This window comes from Oncorhynchus keta, chromosome 2 (genome assembly GCF_023373465.1).
Source record: "Oncorhynchus keta strain PuntledgeMale-10-30-2019 chromosome 2, Oket_V2, whole genome shotgun sequence".
NCBI classification, from domain to species: Eukaryota; Metazoa; Chordata; class Actinopteri; order Salmoniformes; family Salmonidae; genus Oncorhynchus; species Oncorhynchus keta.
This window is the reverse complement of record NC_068422.1, coordinates 65,315,723-65,331,151: the sequence shown is the minus strand read 5'-3', so window position 1 is coordinate 65,331,151 and position 15,429 is coordinate 65,315,723. Positions and strand designations below refer to the sequence as shown.

The 15,429-nt window shown below is 44.3% G+C and overlaps 1 protein-coding gene across 6 annotated transcripts in view; it reads right to left on the bottom strand.

The window, feature by feature from the left end:
* Positions 1 to 15,429, bottom strand: part of LOC118394148 (ankyrin repeat domain-containing protein 11) — a 144,658-nt gene that overhangs the window by 61,212 nt on the left and 68,017 nt on the right. For 4 of the 6 annotated variants that reach the window (XM_052480590.1, XM_052480581.1, XM_052480594.1 and 1 more), the window contains exon 3: positions 3,752 to 3,819. The exons of the other annotated variants lie outside the window; for them this stretch is intronic. The gene's annotated coding sequence lies outside the window, so the exon portion shown is untranslated. The remainder of the gene's footprint in view (positions 1 to 3,751; positions 3,820 to 15,429) is intronic. 6 annotated transcript variants of the gene reach the window in all.

Below are 15,429 nucleotides of genomic sequence, written 5' to 3'. Positions count from 1 at the left end.
GTGTTTGTTGCAGCTCGTTCCAGTCGCTAGCTGCAGCGAACTGAGAAGACAAGCGACCCAGGGATGTGTGAGCTTTGGGACCCTTTAGCAAACTGGCATAATGGGTGTTGTACCTGGAGGATGAGGGCTGCAGTAGATATCTCAGATAGGGGGGAGTGAGGCCTAAGAGGGTTTTATAAATAAGCATCAACCAATGAGTCTTGCGACAGGTATACAGAGATGACCAGTTTACAGAGGAGTATAGAGTGTGGTGATGTGTCCTATTAGGAGCATTGGTGGCAAATGTGATGGCCGAATGATAAAGAACATCTAGCCGCCCGAGAGAGCACCCTTACCTGATGATCTATAAATGACATCTCCGTAATCTAGCATGGGTAGGATGATCATCTGAATCAAGGTTAGTTTGGCAGCAGGGGTTGAAAGATGAGCGATTAAGATACAGGAAACTAAGTCTATATTTAACTTTAGCCAGCAGCTTTGATTTGTGCCGAGAGAAGGACACCTGTGGACAGAGTTTTATCCTGCGCTAGGTAGTGGAGACACAATGGCAACAGACTCACATTCTGAGCTTGTACAGAACCGTGGACATCTTGGAGAGCAGCATGGCCGTATCAATCCCTGGGGCAGCACTGAACCAGACTAGCACCATTTGCCCTGGTGCTCCCTCCCCCACAATGACTGCAGAGCAGAGCAGGCCTCAAGGCCGGCTGGCACAACGCTCCTGGAGTAAATATCAGTCAATTGGGAAAAGTAATGACTGCAATAAAATCACTTTAGGGAGCCTCGCTCCCAGCAGCCAGTATTGAGTCTGAGTGCTTTTAAGAGGCTCCGAGCAGACTTCCTCACTGATTTTAATACAGGCCTTTAATGCAAGTGTTAACATAAAGCCAACCCGTTCACCACTTTAACCCAGGCCTCCTCCATTATTGTGACTCCTGCAGAATGTACCATGTGGAATAGCATACATCTGTACCCAGTGAGAGACTGTCTGGCCCTAGTTTTACAGAGGTAGAACGAGGGGGGAAGGCTGACACGGTGATACCAGATCATTTCTCACAGAAGCTATTTGCATTCAGTAAGAAGGCATAGTAACATTCTTCTGTTCACTGTTTACGTCAGTGCAATGCCAACAGGGCACAGCTCTGCTGTATGGTTCCCTATGGGGGTGGCTGGCTGGGCTGAAATGGCTCCAGAGTGCTGAAGCCAGTGAACCAGGGCTGTGTGGGCGGCTGCAGCGGGATATCAAGGTGTTTGGGACACACTCACTCCAGCTATGAGCGGAGTCCTCTGTGTAAAACAAAAGATCTGACTCACAAAACTTCCCCGGCGGAGACGGTCAGCTGAACATGGCAGTCTGTCCAAACACACACACACACACACACACACACACACACACACACACACACACACACACACACACACACACACACACACACACACACACACACACACACACACACACACACACACACACACACACACACACACACGAGGGCTTAGCGTCAACAATGACTTCACAAATCCAGACCCATGTTTTCCTGTGACAACCATACACCAAAGAAATTGCTCTCCTTCAATGTGTTCCTTGGTTGACTGTGGTGGGAAAACACTTGTATAGGTGTGGCTGGTGTTCCCCCTTCGCATAGTGTCTGTATTTGAGCCTTGCGCCTGCTCCTGGCCCCAGAAAGGACAAAGAGCTCTGGCTATTGAGCCCTGGCCTGATTTAGCCCAGGCAGGGAGCAACAGTGTTTGGCCCCTATTGGGTTTCAGCTCAATGTATGGACAGGCTTCTCTGTCACAAAGGCCACTCTGTTCTGGAGCCTCATTGGGGGAGTGGGAAGGCCGTGACCCCTCAGGCTCAGAGAGGGGGTTGATGAAGAGGGTAAAAGGGGAGGGGGGATCTCTTCAACTTATGTGGATCTCTTCAACTTATTCCTCTCTCCTCTTTTCCATGTCAATAATACAAATGAACGACCTGTCCAGCAGAAACCAGGTGACAGTACTTAACACCAGAAAGGCCTTGAGGGACCACCCTTTCCAGCCAATGACATGTCTTTTGGACATCAACATTTCAAGCTGTGCTCATCTCTTCATACAATTAGACAGTTTATAGTATCGTCACAGTCAGACTATTGTCAACTTAATCTTGTCATTAGGCTAACTCTATTAATATGTGTGAAATTTGTTTCAATATAGTTTAGGTATAGTTTTGATGGGGCCATCTGCGCAGGCTGGCTGGCTGTGAATGACTGGTGGTGAATGGGGGGGGTGATATGTCCTCTTAAAACTGCGTATTACAAAAATTACTGTTGGTGACATTAAGACTAACAACGACAGTGCGTTGTTATATAGATTTATTTAGGAAAAGTCAAGGACGAGGGTGGGGGGGGGCAACTATAATAACGGGAGAGTAATTAAAAATGTAAATGAGTTGAGTCCACATGACAGTCAGCTTTTCCAGTGCTGAAAACACTTCCTCATTCTCATGGGTTCTGTAGCTTGCACTTTTACACACCCTGCTATGGCCTGTGTTCGCCAAACTTTTAACCCCATGACCTCAAACATAAAAGTCAAAACACCAGCCTGACTTATCACATCAATGGAGGGAAAAGACATGAAAACACCAGAGTCACAACACCATTTCCCTGTGTAATTGTGTCTGTGTGATTGAGTGAGAGAGTAAATCTCTGTGTGTGTGTGTGTGTGTGTGTGTGTGTGTGTGTGTGTGTGTGTGTGTGTGTTCCAGCTCTGCACTTCTCTGAATGGAAACTGCAGTAATGGACAGAGGTACAGGCCTGAGGGGACAGTTCTTCCTTTTTCACAGGACATCACCACTCTGTCTGTAATCAAAGCTGCAAGACACTTCCAGACACCAACCAGATGTGTGATTTAGACAATTAAAGCTTTACACTCGGCAGCTCTACCGCAACACAGGCACTGAGCAGCCTGAGCCTCACATAGTCCCTGTCTAACCCAGTTAGCTGAAGGGAGAGATCAGCTCTCTCCCATTCTGTACCCGTGTCTCAGAAACAACCAGCCCCTCTAGTATGTTTGATAGCTTCACACAGCAGAAAGAGAGACAAGAGACAGACAGGCCTCCGTGCACTGCACTCTCCTGAAGCTATAAGCTCTCCCTCTCCTGCCGTGCTCCCTCTCTCCTTCCCTCTTTCAGCCTGGAATTTCCTGTTGATGGCCCACTGGTAACACCCCACTCACTCTCATGGAAAAATTTGACAAGCTGCAAACATTTTCTCTCCACGAGCAGGAAGGCAATCAGCCAATCAGCGAAGAGAGGGAGTGCATGACAGAGTGGAGAGAAATGAGAAACGTGTCGTTGAGGGTTTTGGCGTACCAGGAGTTGCACCACACTGGCCCAGAGTCCTAATTACCCAGCCAGAGACAAGGCCTGGTAAGGCTGTAATGATACACCACTGCTCGTGATAGACACCTCTTGATAGCACAGAGATGAGGCCTCCACTGGTCTGATCAGGCAGCCTGCAGCATGTGACTGGGCCAGCAGACATGTGGAGTATAGAGAGAGAGCTGCGGATATAATACAGCTCTATCAGATAAGCCAGGCAAGGGAGAGAGAGGGGGACTTGGGGAGGAAAGGAGGGAACATCAGGTAGGCTGGCCTGAGACGGATAGACATGTGGGCAACAGATTGGATGCGTTAGCTCGTGTGGTGGTAATTGGTTTTTGTTTGGGCTGGGTGGAGAAGAGAGCCGAGGACGGCGGCCCCTGGTCTTACCAGTTGAACAGCAGGGGCACGGGATCCACGACAGCCTGGGCGCTCACAGGACAAGGGGTGCATTGAGACTGGGGAGAAGGGAAAGATGATACACGCATGAGAATGTGCAGACTGCAAACCCGGCCACTCATGTTCCCTCCACAAAGCTCCCATTTTCCCCCAACCTCCCTAGTGGTTTCCTGACGCTTTCCCTTCGCCCTCTGCATGTCTCTCTTATGTTCCAGTACAGCGTTGCCCCCAAATGGATTTGGCCAACACTGTGAAAGGTAGTCGAATACATTTCAGCCCAACTAAGGATGCAACAACGGGATGTTTTCAGGGGGGGGCATCAGTGTATATTTTGTCCTCCTATCTTTCCCTTAGTCGTTGCGCGGTTGAGTGACTCATCAAAATCCTCAGTATGCTCCTTACATCAAGAGGCACGCTCACACTGCCATAAAAGACGACACAGAAAGGGGAACACAAAAGGACACGTGCGCACGCTAACGGCTCCGAAAAGTAGGCCAGGGCATGTAGCTGTTCTTCAAGGCCTCTGCGTCATTTCTAAAAGCCTGTGACAGGCGTCTGCATCCAGCCAGCCTTCCATCCCCCACCACAAGACTCCTGTTTAGTGTTCCCCTGACACACATCTTTCCAGGCCTTCCCTCCTTCAGTGTCATCACACACACACACACACGATTGCATAACAGCATGTGGGGAGCGGGGGCCCCTGTGCTGTGAGTGGGGGGGCATTGGGAGAAGGCTGGGGCTCCACTCAGTCTCTGAGCAGAAGGCCACATTCATATGCAGATACTGGGGGCCATATGTGGAGAACAGGAGAAGAACTGCCTTCCCACACTGGAACTAATCACTCGTTCACAGTGAAGCCTTCCAGGAAAACAGAAATGGAAACAAATAAAAACAAAGCAATTACACACCTTCTTTCCACCCTTTGTGTAACTTAAAATAGGGCTGCCTTTATAAACAGTCCCAGACAAATATGAAGAGGGGCTTAAAGCAGATTTAAATCTCATCTGCTTGGCCTCAGCAGCCAACAGGTTAAAAAGAGATTGGGGCAAGTTGCATGGAGGCTCAATCTCAATTTGGCATAATGGTCCCATTTTGAAACTGTCATTTTGTCACTAAGATGGCAACTTTAAGAGCAGAGCACATCCACCATGGACAGCTCGGTGGGTAGTGTCAGTGCTAAACCAAATAGCAGTCAGAACCATTTAGGACAAAGCGATTTTCAGGTGGTGGCGTCTTTTTTGGGGGGTTTAACTCGTGGTATAAACCTGGGATGGGCAGTTAGGACTGGGCTAGATAAATGAGCCTTGGAATGCCATGGCTATTAACTTGGGTTTACAGCCAAAACACTAAAGATTACTACAAGCTCTACACAGATGCTAGATTGCAACACTCAATGTTGTTGTTCCACACAAAAAGGGGCAGCTCCCTGTAATATGCTCTGATATTCGACATAGTGTATTTTTACTACCTGAAAATTGAAAACGCGCTGTATCATCCTTCCACAGCCGTGGGGGCAGTGTTGTTGCTTGGTTCCTTGATCTAATTTACAGGCTGCATAGACTATTCATAAAAGTAGTCCTTTTGGAATTGATTACCAAATATAATCTCAGCAACTGTTTAAACAGTAAACCAAACAACAGGAATCCACCCCTAACCGTATTATGTTTAGAAGTAATAACTTAGCCTGTAATAACTGATTACACAGTGTAGTGAAGGTGGCGCAAATGACCTGGCACCTAAAACCTTCAAACTTTTACAGATGCACAATCGAGAGCATCCTGTCTGGCTGTATCACTGCCTGTTCTGGCAAACGCACTGCCCACAACCGCAGGGCTCTCCAGAGGGCGGTGCGGTCTGCACAGCGCATTACTGGGGGCAAACTACCCACCCTCCAGGACACCTACAGCACCTGATGTCACAGGAAGGCCAAACAGATCATCAAGGACAACAACCAACCGAGCCACTGCCTGTTCACCCCGCTATCATCTAGAAGGCGAGGTCAGTACAGGTGCATCAAAGCTGGGACTGAGAGACTGAAAAACAGTTTCTATCTCAAGGCCATCAGACTGTTAAATAGTCATCACTAGGCAGCTTCCACCCGGTTACGTAATCCTGTACCTTAGAGGCTGCTGCCCTATACACTTAGACTTGAAATCACTACCCACTTTAATAATGGAACACTAGTCACTTCAATGTTTACATATTTTGCTTTAATCATCTCATATGCCTGTACTGTACTCTATTCTACTTAGATTTATATATTTATGAATTCCTTTCTTTTACTTTTAGATTTGTGTGTATTGTTGTGAATTGTTAGATATTAATGCACTGTTGGACACCCGCAATAACGTCTGCTAAACATGTGTATGTGACCAATACCATTTGATTTGCTAGGCTGCCAACTAGCTAATACTACTAGCAAGGGAAGGCGACTCCAAAGTGTCCACTACTCCAAGTATCCCAATTCCGATCACGTACACAGATCAACGGAGTGAAGCTTGAAGTAACCTTTACGCCTGGCTACAAACAAGAGCATACCTTTGGGGGGGCCTCTTACCGTATGATATACATTTCTTGACATCAAACCATTGGGTTTAGGTGTTAACTGTTCCCGCTAGACAGTAAGAAATAAAAATCTATCGGAGAAGTACGTGATTCCCATTAGAAGAAAGTAGTTTCCCATTAGACAAGGAGAATCAAAGATGCGTTGTTTCCTGGAGTCAAGGGGTTGTATTAGCTTTTAGAAATACGCCTGATCAAAATGCATACCATCTGCGTCAAACCATTTCACCTGGATTTTATATTGAAAGTCGACCGTGTTCATTTCGCTTCAACAGATTGATCAGAAGAAAAACCACACCGGAGAAAGGTACTTCAGTCAGAGCGTTGTCTGCTGATCGAATGCCCGTTCGTGAATGCAGGAATCGGATTTATCAAGACAATAGTAAATATTTATCAGTGTGAAGTACAACTGAAGCACACGAAATTGGTCATTTTACATCCCGATTTGGAGCTAAATGTAGTCGAGCAGAAATAACAATAAGAAGCATTACAGATCTGGCCAAAAACGCAGAATTCTAAGTTAACGCAACCCCTGGGAGTTACATGCGTGTTAGCTGGAGATATTGTAAGAGCTACTACCTACAGTGGGCATGGTTCTCCCTCCAGAATGAAACAGCTACGCTGTGCCGTGCTCCCTTCTAACACAAATCTCTGCCTCTCCTCTGCCAAAACACAACCCACGGTAAAATAGGACCAATTCTTAGTGTTTCTAATGAATGAGACACTAAAGGAAATTAAGTGCAAGATATTATGTCTGCACCCTATTTTTCCACTTCACATAGGCCTAAACTCTGCACCCCAGCCTGCTAAACAAATTAGGGGGAAATGTAATGAATTTAAAAGCACATTAAGTCTGTTAGTTTCGACCAGATAAGGTGCGAGCAGAGGCAGAGAGTGGGCCAGAGCTTTCTCGGGTAGGCCAGAGTCTCAGCTCCAAGTCTGTCACAGACGCAGTCAGCTTAGATCAGAGCAAACCCAAAGTCACTGTACCGTGCCATACAGCAACTGCCCTGGTCTACACAGCCCAAATCCCAGCTGGGGAGACAAACACACAGACAAACGGTCCTATAATACGTCAGCCAGTCACTCACTTGAGTGCATAAGTAAACACACAGCCAATGACCATCGTTTCACACCCGGATTCTTGGAGATCTAGCCGACAAAATTGGCAGTAAGTTACAGTACATTAGAGCAACACAAACTAAGTAACAAGCTTTTCTGCTCCCATGTGATTTTAAGCCATCAACCATACAACACCCAGTGGAGAAGATCCCTGCATTTCTAAAAACAGGATATGTAGCCTATGCTTTCTGGTTGGTTGCTAGTGGATTTCAACAATTAGGTCAGAGTGAAGGCTGTGAGGGCTGTGTTGAGGAGAAGGGTTGTGTTTAAACATGACATGTTCCCTCTGCTTTGCATTCCTTGATTTTAGTTATAGTACATTGAAAAGGCCAGGTGAACATGAAACTCTGAGACAAACACCATAGAACTTCCCAGGGGGACTGGCCTGGCAAATTTCACACAAAAACAACACGCTGCATGACGACATCATGCAGCACCATTCCAAAATGAGAAGACAAATCAATCACGACAAATAGCTCACAAATCACACAGATACTTGGTCCAAAAAAAAAAAAAAAAAAAAAAGGCAGAGAAAAATGTATTCAAATTAAATAATGGTGCCCTAACCAAATCCAAACCACATTCATTTTCTCTCTTTCTTGCCTTCTGAATGTTAGAATCTGTGGAGTGCAAAAATCCGTGGGCATGTGAAACGTAGAAAAATGAGTCATGGTGACCTACATAGGCAGTGTGTGGAAGAGAGGGTTGTGCTTCCGCATAGAGAAGTATTTACTTGGCTCCATTCTGCATGCACCTTCATAGGGGTGGGGATCAGGAGGAAAAACAGAGGAGAGAGAGGGGGAGAAGGGGCTATGAATGAAGAGCAGGAGAGATGGAGAGAGCAATAGAACTGAAATAACATTGCAGGGTAGAGTATTGAGATAAAATTTGGGAGAGAGAATGGAGTGATTCTCTGTGTTCTTTCTCCAACAGAACAGCTTGAGGAGAAAGGGAAGTTGTCATTTATTTGATTGAATAACCAAAACATACCATCTACTTGCAGTGAAGCCGCTCAACAACTCCACCACACCAGTCATCCAACAGACTCCTATTCAGAGCGATACACAGAAGCATCCAGGGTCAATACCCTGCTCAAGGGCACGTTGACAGATCTCCCACCAGGCCAAAAAACGTGAACCCGAACCCTCCCAGATCCGCCCACAGTTCCCAAATAGCTGTCACTCAACCACCCGATACCCCTGAAAAGTTTCTCGATACTTTGTTATATACCCTTTGTTGGCAATGACAGAGGTCAAACATTTTCTGTAAGTCTTCACACACTGTTGCTGGTATTTTGGTCCATTCCTCCATGCAGATCTCCTCTAGAGCAGTGATGTTTTGGGGCTGTTGCTGGGCAACACGGACTTTCAACTCCCTCCAAAGATTTTCTATGGGGTTGAGATCTGGAGACTGGCTAGGCCACTCCAGGAGCTTGAAATGCTTCTTACGAAGCCACTCCTTCGTTGCCCTGGCGGTGTGTTTGGGATCATTGTCACGCTGAAAGACCCAGTCACGTTTCATCTTCAATGCCCTTGCTGATGGAAGGAGGTTTTCACTCAAAATCTCACGACACATGGCCCCATTCATTCTTTCCTTTACACGGATCAGACGTCCTGGTCCCTTTTCAGAAATACAGCCCCAAAGCATGATGTTTCCACACCCATGCTTCACAGTAGGTATGGTGTTCTTTGGGTGCAACTCAGCATTCTTTGTCCTCCAAACACGACGAGTTGAGTTTTTACCAAGAAGTTCTATTTTGGTTTCATCTGACCATATGACATTCTCCCAATCTTCTTCTGGATCATCCAAATTCTCTCTAGCAAACTTCAGACGGGCCTGCACATGTACTGGTTTAAGCAGGGGGACACGTCTGGCACTGCAGGATTTGAGTCCCTGGCGGCGTAGTGTGTTATTGATGGTAGGCTTTGTTACTTTGGTCGCAGCTCTCTGCAGGTCATTCACTAGGTCCCCCCGTGTGGTTCTGGGATTTTTGCTCACCGTTCTTGTGATCATTTTGACCCCACACGGGGTGAAATCTTGTGTGGAGACCCAGATCGAGGGAGATTATCAGTGGTTTTGTATGTCTTCCACTTCCTAATAATTGCTCCCACAGTTGATTTCTTCAAACCAAGCTGCTTACTTATTGCAGATTCAGTCTTCCCAGCCTGGTGCAGGTCTACAATTTTGTTTCTGGTGTCCTTTGACAGCTCTTTGGTCTTGGCCATAGTGGAGTTTGGAGTGTGACTGTTTGAGGTTGTGGACAGGTGTCTTTTATACTGATAACAAGTTCAAACAGGTGCCATTAATACAGGTAGTGAGTGGAGGACAGAGGAGCCTCTTAAAGAAGAAGTTACAGGTCTGTGAGAGCCAGAAATCTTGCTTGTTTGTAGGTGACCAAATACTTATTTTCCACCATAATTTGAAAAGAAATTGATTAGAAATCCTACAATGTGATTTTCTTGATTTTATTTTCTAATTGTCTGTCATAGTTGAAGTGTACCCATGATGAAAATTACAGGCCTCATCTTTTTAAGTAGGAGAACTTGCACAATTGGTGGCTGACTAATTACTTTTTTGCCCCACTGTATCTTTCAACTATGCTGTGATGTTTAATGTACAATTTATCTAATCGAATCCACAGATTGCGGGTTGAAGATAAATACTTTAACTAAGAGTATTAGTATACTAGTAAGTGACTGACCCGGTCGCTCCAGATCTCCCAACAACACTATCTATAGGGTCAACTGTAGATGAATGTTACGCATTTTCAGCCATTCCTGAACCTGAGACCAGAAACAGGCTACCTGAGGGCAATACCAAAATGAAATGGTCTATTGATTCTGTATTCTCACAACAAAATCTGCAGAGCTTCGATGATTTTATGCCATAACTTAACTGACTTGCCTCATTACATAAAAGGTTAAATAAAATAAATAAAATATGCCCCAAATATTAAACATTTTGTTGGTGGCAAGAATTCAATATAATAATTTTAGCTGAAAAGTCTTGAATCTTGCGTCGTTTTACTTATTAACTCATACACCCTTGTACATCAAAAATCTCTTCCAAACTATTTTGCAATCTGTATGGCACAGTTGTCAACATCCTGGTCCTCAAATGAAACTGGTGTACTTTCCTATTTATGCTATTTTTATTCCTCTGACAGTTTTGATCCTTTATATTGGGCAGACAGACCAGTTCCCTACCTCCTTCCACTGCCACCTACATCCTCCATTTTTGGGGTAATGCTGTAATCAGTTGGTTGTTCTCTTGGATTGAGCAGACCTTCCTGTACAAATCTGATGAACTCCATGAAGGACATAACTCTGCCATGAAAATTTGCAATATAATTTAAGAACAAAATACCCCTTTCAAAACATCTTTCCCATAAATACAGGTATTTTATCAACCAGCACTGAGTTCAGCCATAATATTTGTTGTAATATTTGTTCCATCTTTTCAGGGGGATGAAAATGAAATTGTAGCCAGCTCTGCAATGCTTGTTTGAAAAACAGAAATACTTTGAAAAAAGTATCATTTTCAAATAATCGAAAATGAGCACAGGGAAGTTAGTTGGAGACGGAACAACGAGGGGGAGGAAGTAATCTTTGAAACAGCCATTATTACTGGACCTTCCTGACTGCACCCCTGCCCAAATCTCTAGTCCTTTCCCCACTCTCAGACACAGCACTTGATCTATTTGAAAGACGGACAGACACAGGAGCCAAACACATTCCCCACAACAGATGCACATAAACACGCACAGACACACAAAAACACTTCAGGCAGGGTTCTGGTAGGAAACAGGTCTGCACTCTCTCCTCTCAGCGACCACACATAGGAAAATAATCCCAAAAGGCTTCCCTGGCTGCTTTCACAATAATCCACTCATACTTTTAAGGAAAGCACCATTAACCTCTCCAGGTTCTGTGGGACGCTAGTGTACCACCGGGCCAACATCCAGTGAGATTGCAGAGCACCAAATTCAAATACAGAAGTACTCATTATAAAATTTCAGAAAACAAAAAAACATATTTTACATAGGTTTAAAGATTAACTTCTTGTGAATCCAACCACGGTGTCAGATTTTTTAAATGCTTTACGGCGAAAGCATACCGTACGATTATTTGAGAACATAGCCCAGCAGACAAACCATTACAAACAGTAACCAGCCAAGTAGAAGAGTTAGAGAGTCAGAAATAGAGATAACATTAATCCCTTACCTTTGATGATCTTCATATGGTTGCACTCAGAAGACATTCATTTACTCAATAAATGTTCCTTTTGTTCGATAGTCTCTTTATATCCAAAATCCTCAGCTTTGTTCGCGTGTTTTCTTCAGTAATCCACAGGCTCAAACGCAGTCAAAACTGGCAGACAAAAAAATCCAAATTGTATCCGTAAAGTTCATAGAAACATGTAAAACTATGTTTATATTCAATCCTCAGGTTGTTTTTAGCCTAAATAATCAATAATATTTAAACCGGACAATAACATAGTCAATATAAAAGGTAAACAAGAAAGGCACTCTCTCGGTCGTGCGCATGAAAAAGCTCTGTGACACGGCAGGGTCCACTCATTCAAACTGCTCTTATTCCCTAATTTTTCAGAATACAAGCCTGAAACATCTAGTTGACATCTAGTGGAAGGCATAGGAACTGCAATTTGAGTCCTAAATCAATGGATACTGTAATGGCATTGAATAGAAAACTACAAAACCAACCAAAAAAACTACTTCCGGGAATGGATTTTTCTCAGGTTTTCGCCTGCTAAATCAGTTATATTATACACACAGACAATATTTTAACAGTTTTGGAAACGTTAATGTTTTCTATCCAAATCTACCAGTTATATGCATATCATATCTTCTGGGCCCGAGTAGTAGGCAGTTTAATTTGGGTATGCTTTTCATCCAAAAATTCCAAATGCTGCCCCCTACCCTAGAGAAGTTAACTGGGGGGAAAAAGTAGATTCATCTGCTCACTGCCTTGGATCTATAGGCACATATATATATATATATATAGAACCTTTCCTAGTATAAGCCTATTGAATTGCCTCTGGTGCACATGAGGGCAACAGCATTCCATGTTTAATCAATAGGCTCTGCAGAAGTATTCAGTTCCCTTTGAAGCCCAGCCCTGGATCTGGTTTCCTAATCGCATCCCCATCCTCCCAGCCTTTCCAATACAATGTAGCTGTTTTCACACACTGCATGAGGCCGAGCTGGGTCAGCCTGTTTAGGGAGAGGGAGGGGGAGAGAGACCTGTCCCTGGCTAAAACACAAATTGACAAGATTGGACAAAATCCCAGACTAGGGCCAGCATTCAACACAACTAGCATCCTGCACACAGCGAGCTAATGGTGGAATTATCTTACTCCAAAGGTGTTTTACGGAAATCAATTATACAGCTCTCATCCAATCACAACAGCGGGAGAGGTTCTGTCTGATATTTAAGTAGCCAACCATATTCTATGCAGCAGTGTGTTGAGAATTAATAGATTTTCTAAGGTGTCATGTAGGAAAATATCTTTATACATATACAAAACAAGAATAAAGTGTAGGTTTGTGTTATGCTGGGGAAAAAACTAAAACCAAGCGTCTTTAAAGGGATACTTTGGGATTTTGGCAATAAGGCAATTTATCTACTTCCCCAGAGTCAGATTAAGTCATGGATACCATTTATGTCTGTCCAGTATGAAGGAAATTAAAGGTAGTTTTGTGTACCAATGCTAACTAGCATTAGCGCAATGACAGGAAGTCTAAGGGTATCAACTAGCATGCTAGCACATAGAATTCAAGTCATTGCTATCTACAAGCATGCTAAAAGATACCAAGACTCCCAGTCATTGCGCTAACGCTAGTTAGCATATGCGCTAGCGCTAGTTGGCAACTTCCTTCAAAGTGCTCGCAGGGACATAAAAAAGGTATCCACAAGTCTGACAAGTCTGTATCCACAAATCCATCTGACTCTTGGGAAGGAGATAAAGGGCCTCATTGCCAAAATCCCAAAGTATCCCTTTAAGAGTGGTAGCGGGTTAGCTCAGAGAAAACTCCATATGGTGAGGGAGGAATTGCTCAGCAAAAGGCAAACAGGCTAGTTAGTGAGCTCATCCCCATATAGACCAAGCAGAGGCCTAATTGTTCAGCATTTCCCAATAGAGCTAATTAAAAAAAAGAGAAGAGGTGGAGGAGGAAGCAACAGAAACAGGGCATTGATCAGCCAGGAGGGGAGGCCTAACAAACCCAGCAGGAGCTGCAGTGATACACACTCCAATATTGATGGGCCTACAAACAGAGCATTTAACAGATACAAACCAAACACATGGGTTGTTATCAATGATGTGTATAAACCCTGGATTGCTGATGTTAGCTATTGGCCATAGAGATGCTTTGAAGCCACTGGTTGGCCATATTGGTACTCCCCAGTAGTAGCAGTCCTCCAATGGAATTCTACAGTATTTCAATTAAATGTTTCAAAGACAAAATTACATGTATTTAAGTATTTGTTTTTGTCGTATGTGTGGGACAGCAACATTAGTAGTCCAAAAATATCTAATTTGAAAAGTATGCATTAAAGTGTCTAATATAATAAACATGACAAAAACTAAAACGTAGACATTAATACATGCATTTCTACAGCTTCCAAAGTATTTTTATTTTTTTTACAATGGTGGAGGACCACCAAGATGGCTGTGCGGTGGCTTCAATACAGCGCACCCACGTCTTCAATACAGCGCACCCATGTCAGTCATCCAGGATTTATATACATCATTGGTTGTTATTGCCTAGTACTCTGGCTAGGCCTAGCATTGTGCAGAGTAGAGCCCGGCCAGTTAATAGTGTTGTTCTGGGTCAGGATTCTCCAGCTTGTCTTACTGCATTAAGAAGGGAGGGGAGGGGAGGGGAGGAGACTGTGTTCTGAGGAGATTCAGCTTCTCTCTCCTCTGTGTGTCTGGTTTCTGCTGCGTCACCACTAAAGCTGGTGGGTCTGATCCCTGCCAGAAACCTGAGGGATCACACAGCCTCAGCCTGAGAGCACGGCCAGGACCAAAACCAACTCACTGTAGACGCACGCACACATACACATGAACGCACACACAAATACACACCGCTGTAGAACTAACAACAGCGCAAAAGTAGGACGGAGCCTAGCTTAATCCCTGTAAAACCAAAGACAACTGGCTTTGACCACCCAAGAAACAGAGGAGCAAAATGAATACGTGTGTATTTCAATGCAACGTCAAGGGTAGGAGTGTCTGGATCAGACCCAGTCAAATGCTAAGCGTCTGTCACTGACAGCTTCAAACGTGTACCTGCTGGTTCCAACCCAACAACACCACAATCATCTTCTTCAGCACATATTGGGTGGTAAATTGGAGACGAGCTGTCCTAGTCAGAATGGTGAAAATTGAGGACAAGCACATGGAGGCCCAGGCCTGAGACCCAGGATGTCTGCTTTCAATCGCAGCCCTCTTTTAAACAAACAACCTCTGACAAGGCCTCCTCTGAAACCCTCTCCCCTGCCCACTTTCCCCTAGATAACCTCTGTTGCAACAGGCAGCGGTGGAATACTTGATTAAATAACAGTGGTAGTGTTGCGTCTAGCCCTAATACGAAGTTGAACATTTCAGGCTATTCTGTTAAAACAACCAGAGCCTATCACACGTTATAATCAACATTTTTGTGAGGTGCAGCCAGAAACTACTTCTGTACGATGGCGAGTAGTGGGGTCAATAAACCAGGAGGATTCGCCATCATTTAAAATCTCCACTTTGGGAACAGTTTGGCTTCCCAAATAAGGGCGATGGACAGAGAGTAGAGGTTGACCGATTAATGGCCGATTAATTAGGGCCGATTTCAAGTTTTCATAACAATAGGAAATCGGTATTTTTGGGCGACGATTTTTAAATAAAAAAAATAACTAAAAATGTATACCTTTATTTAACTAGGCACGTCAGTTAAGAACATATTCTTATTTTCAATG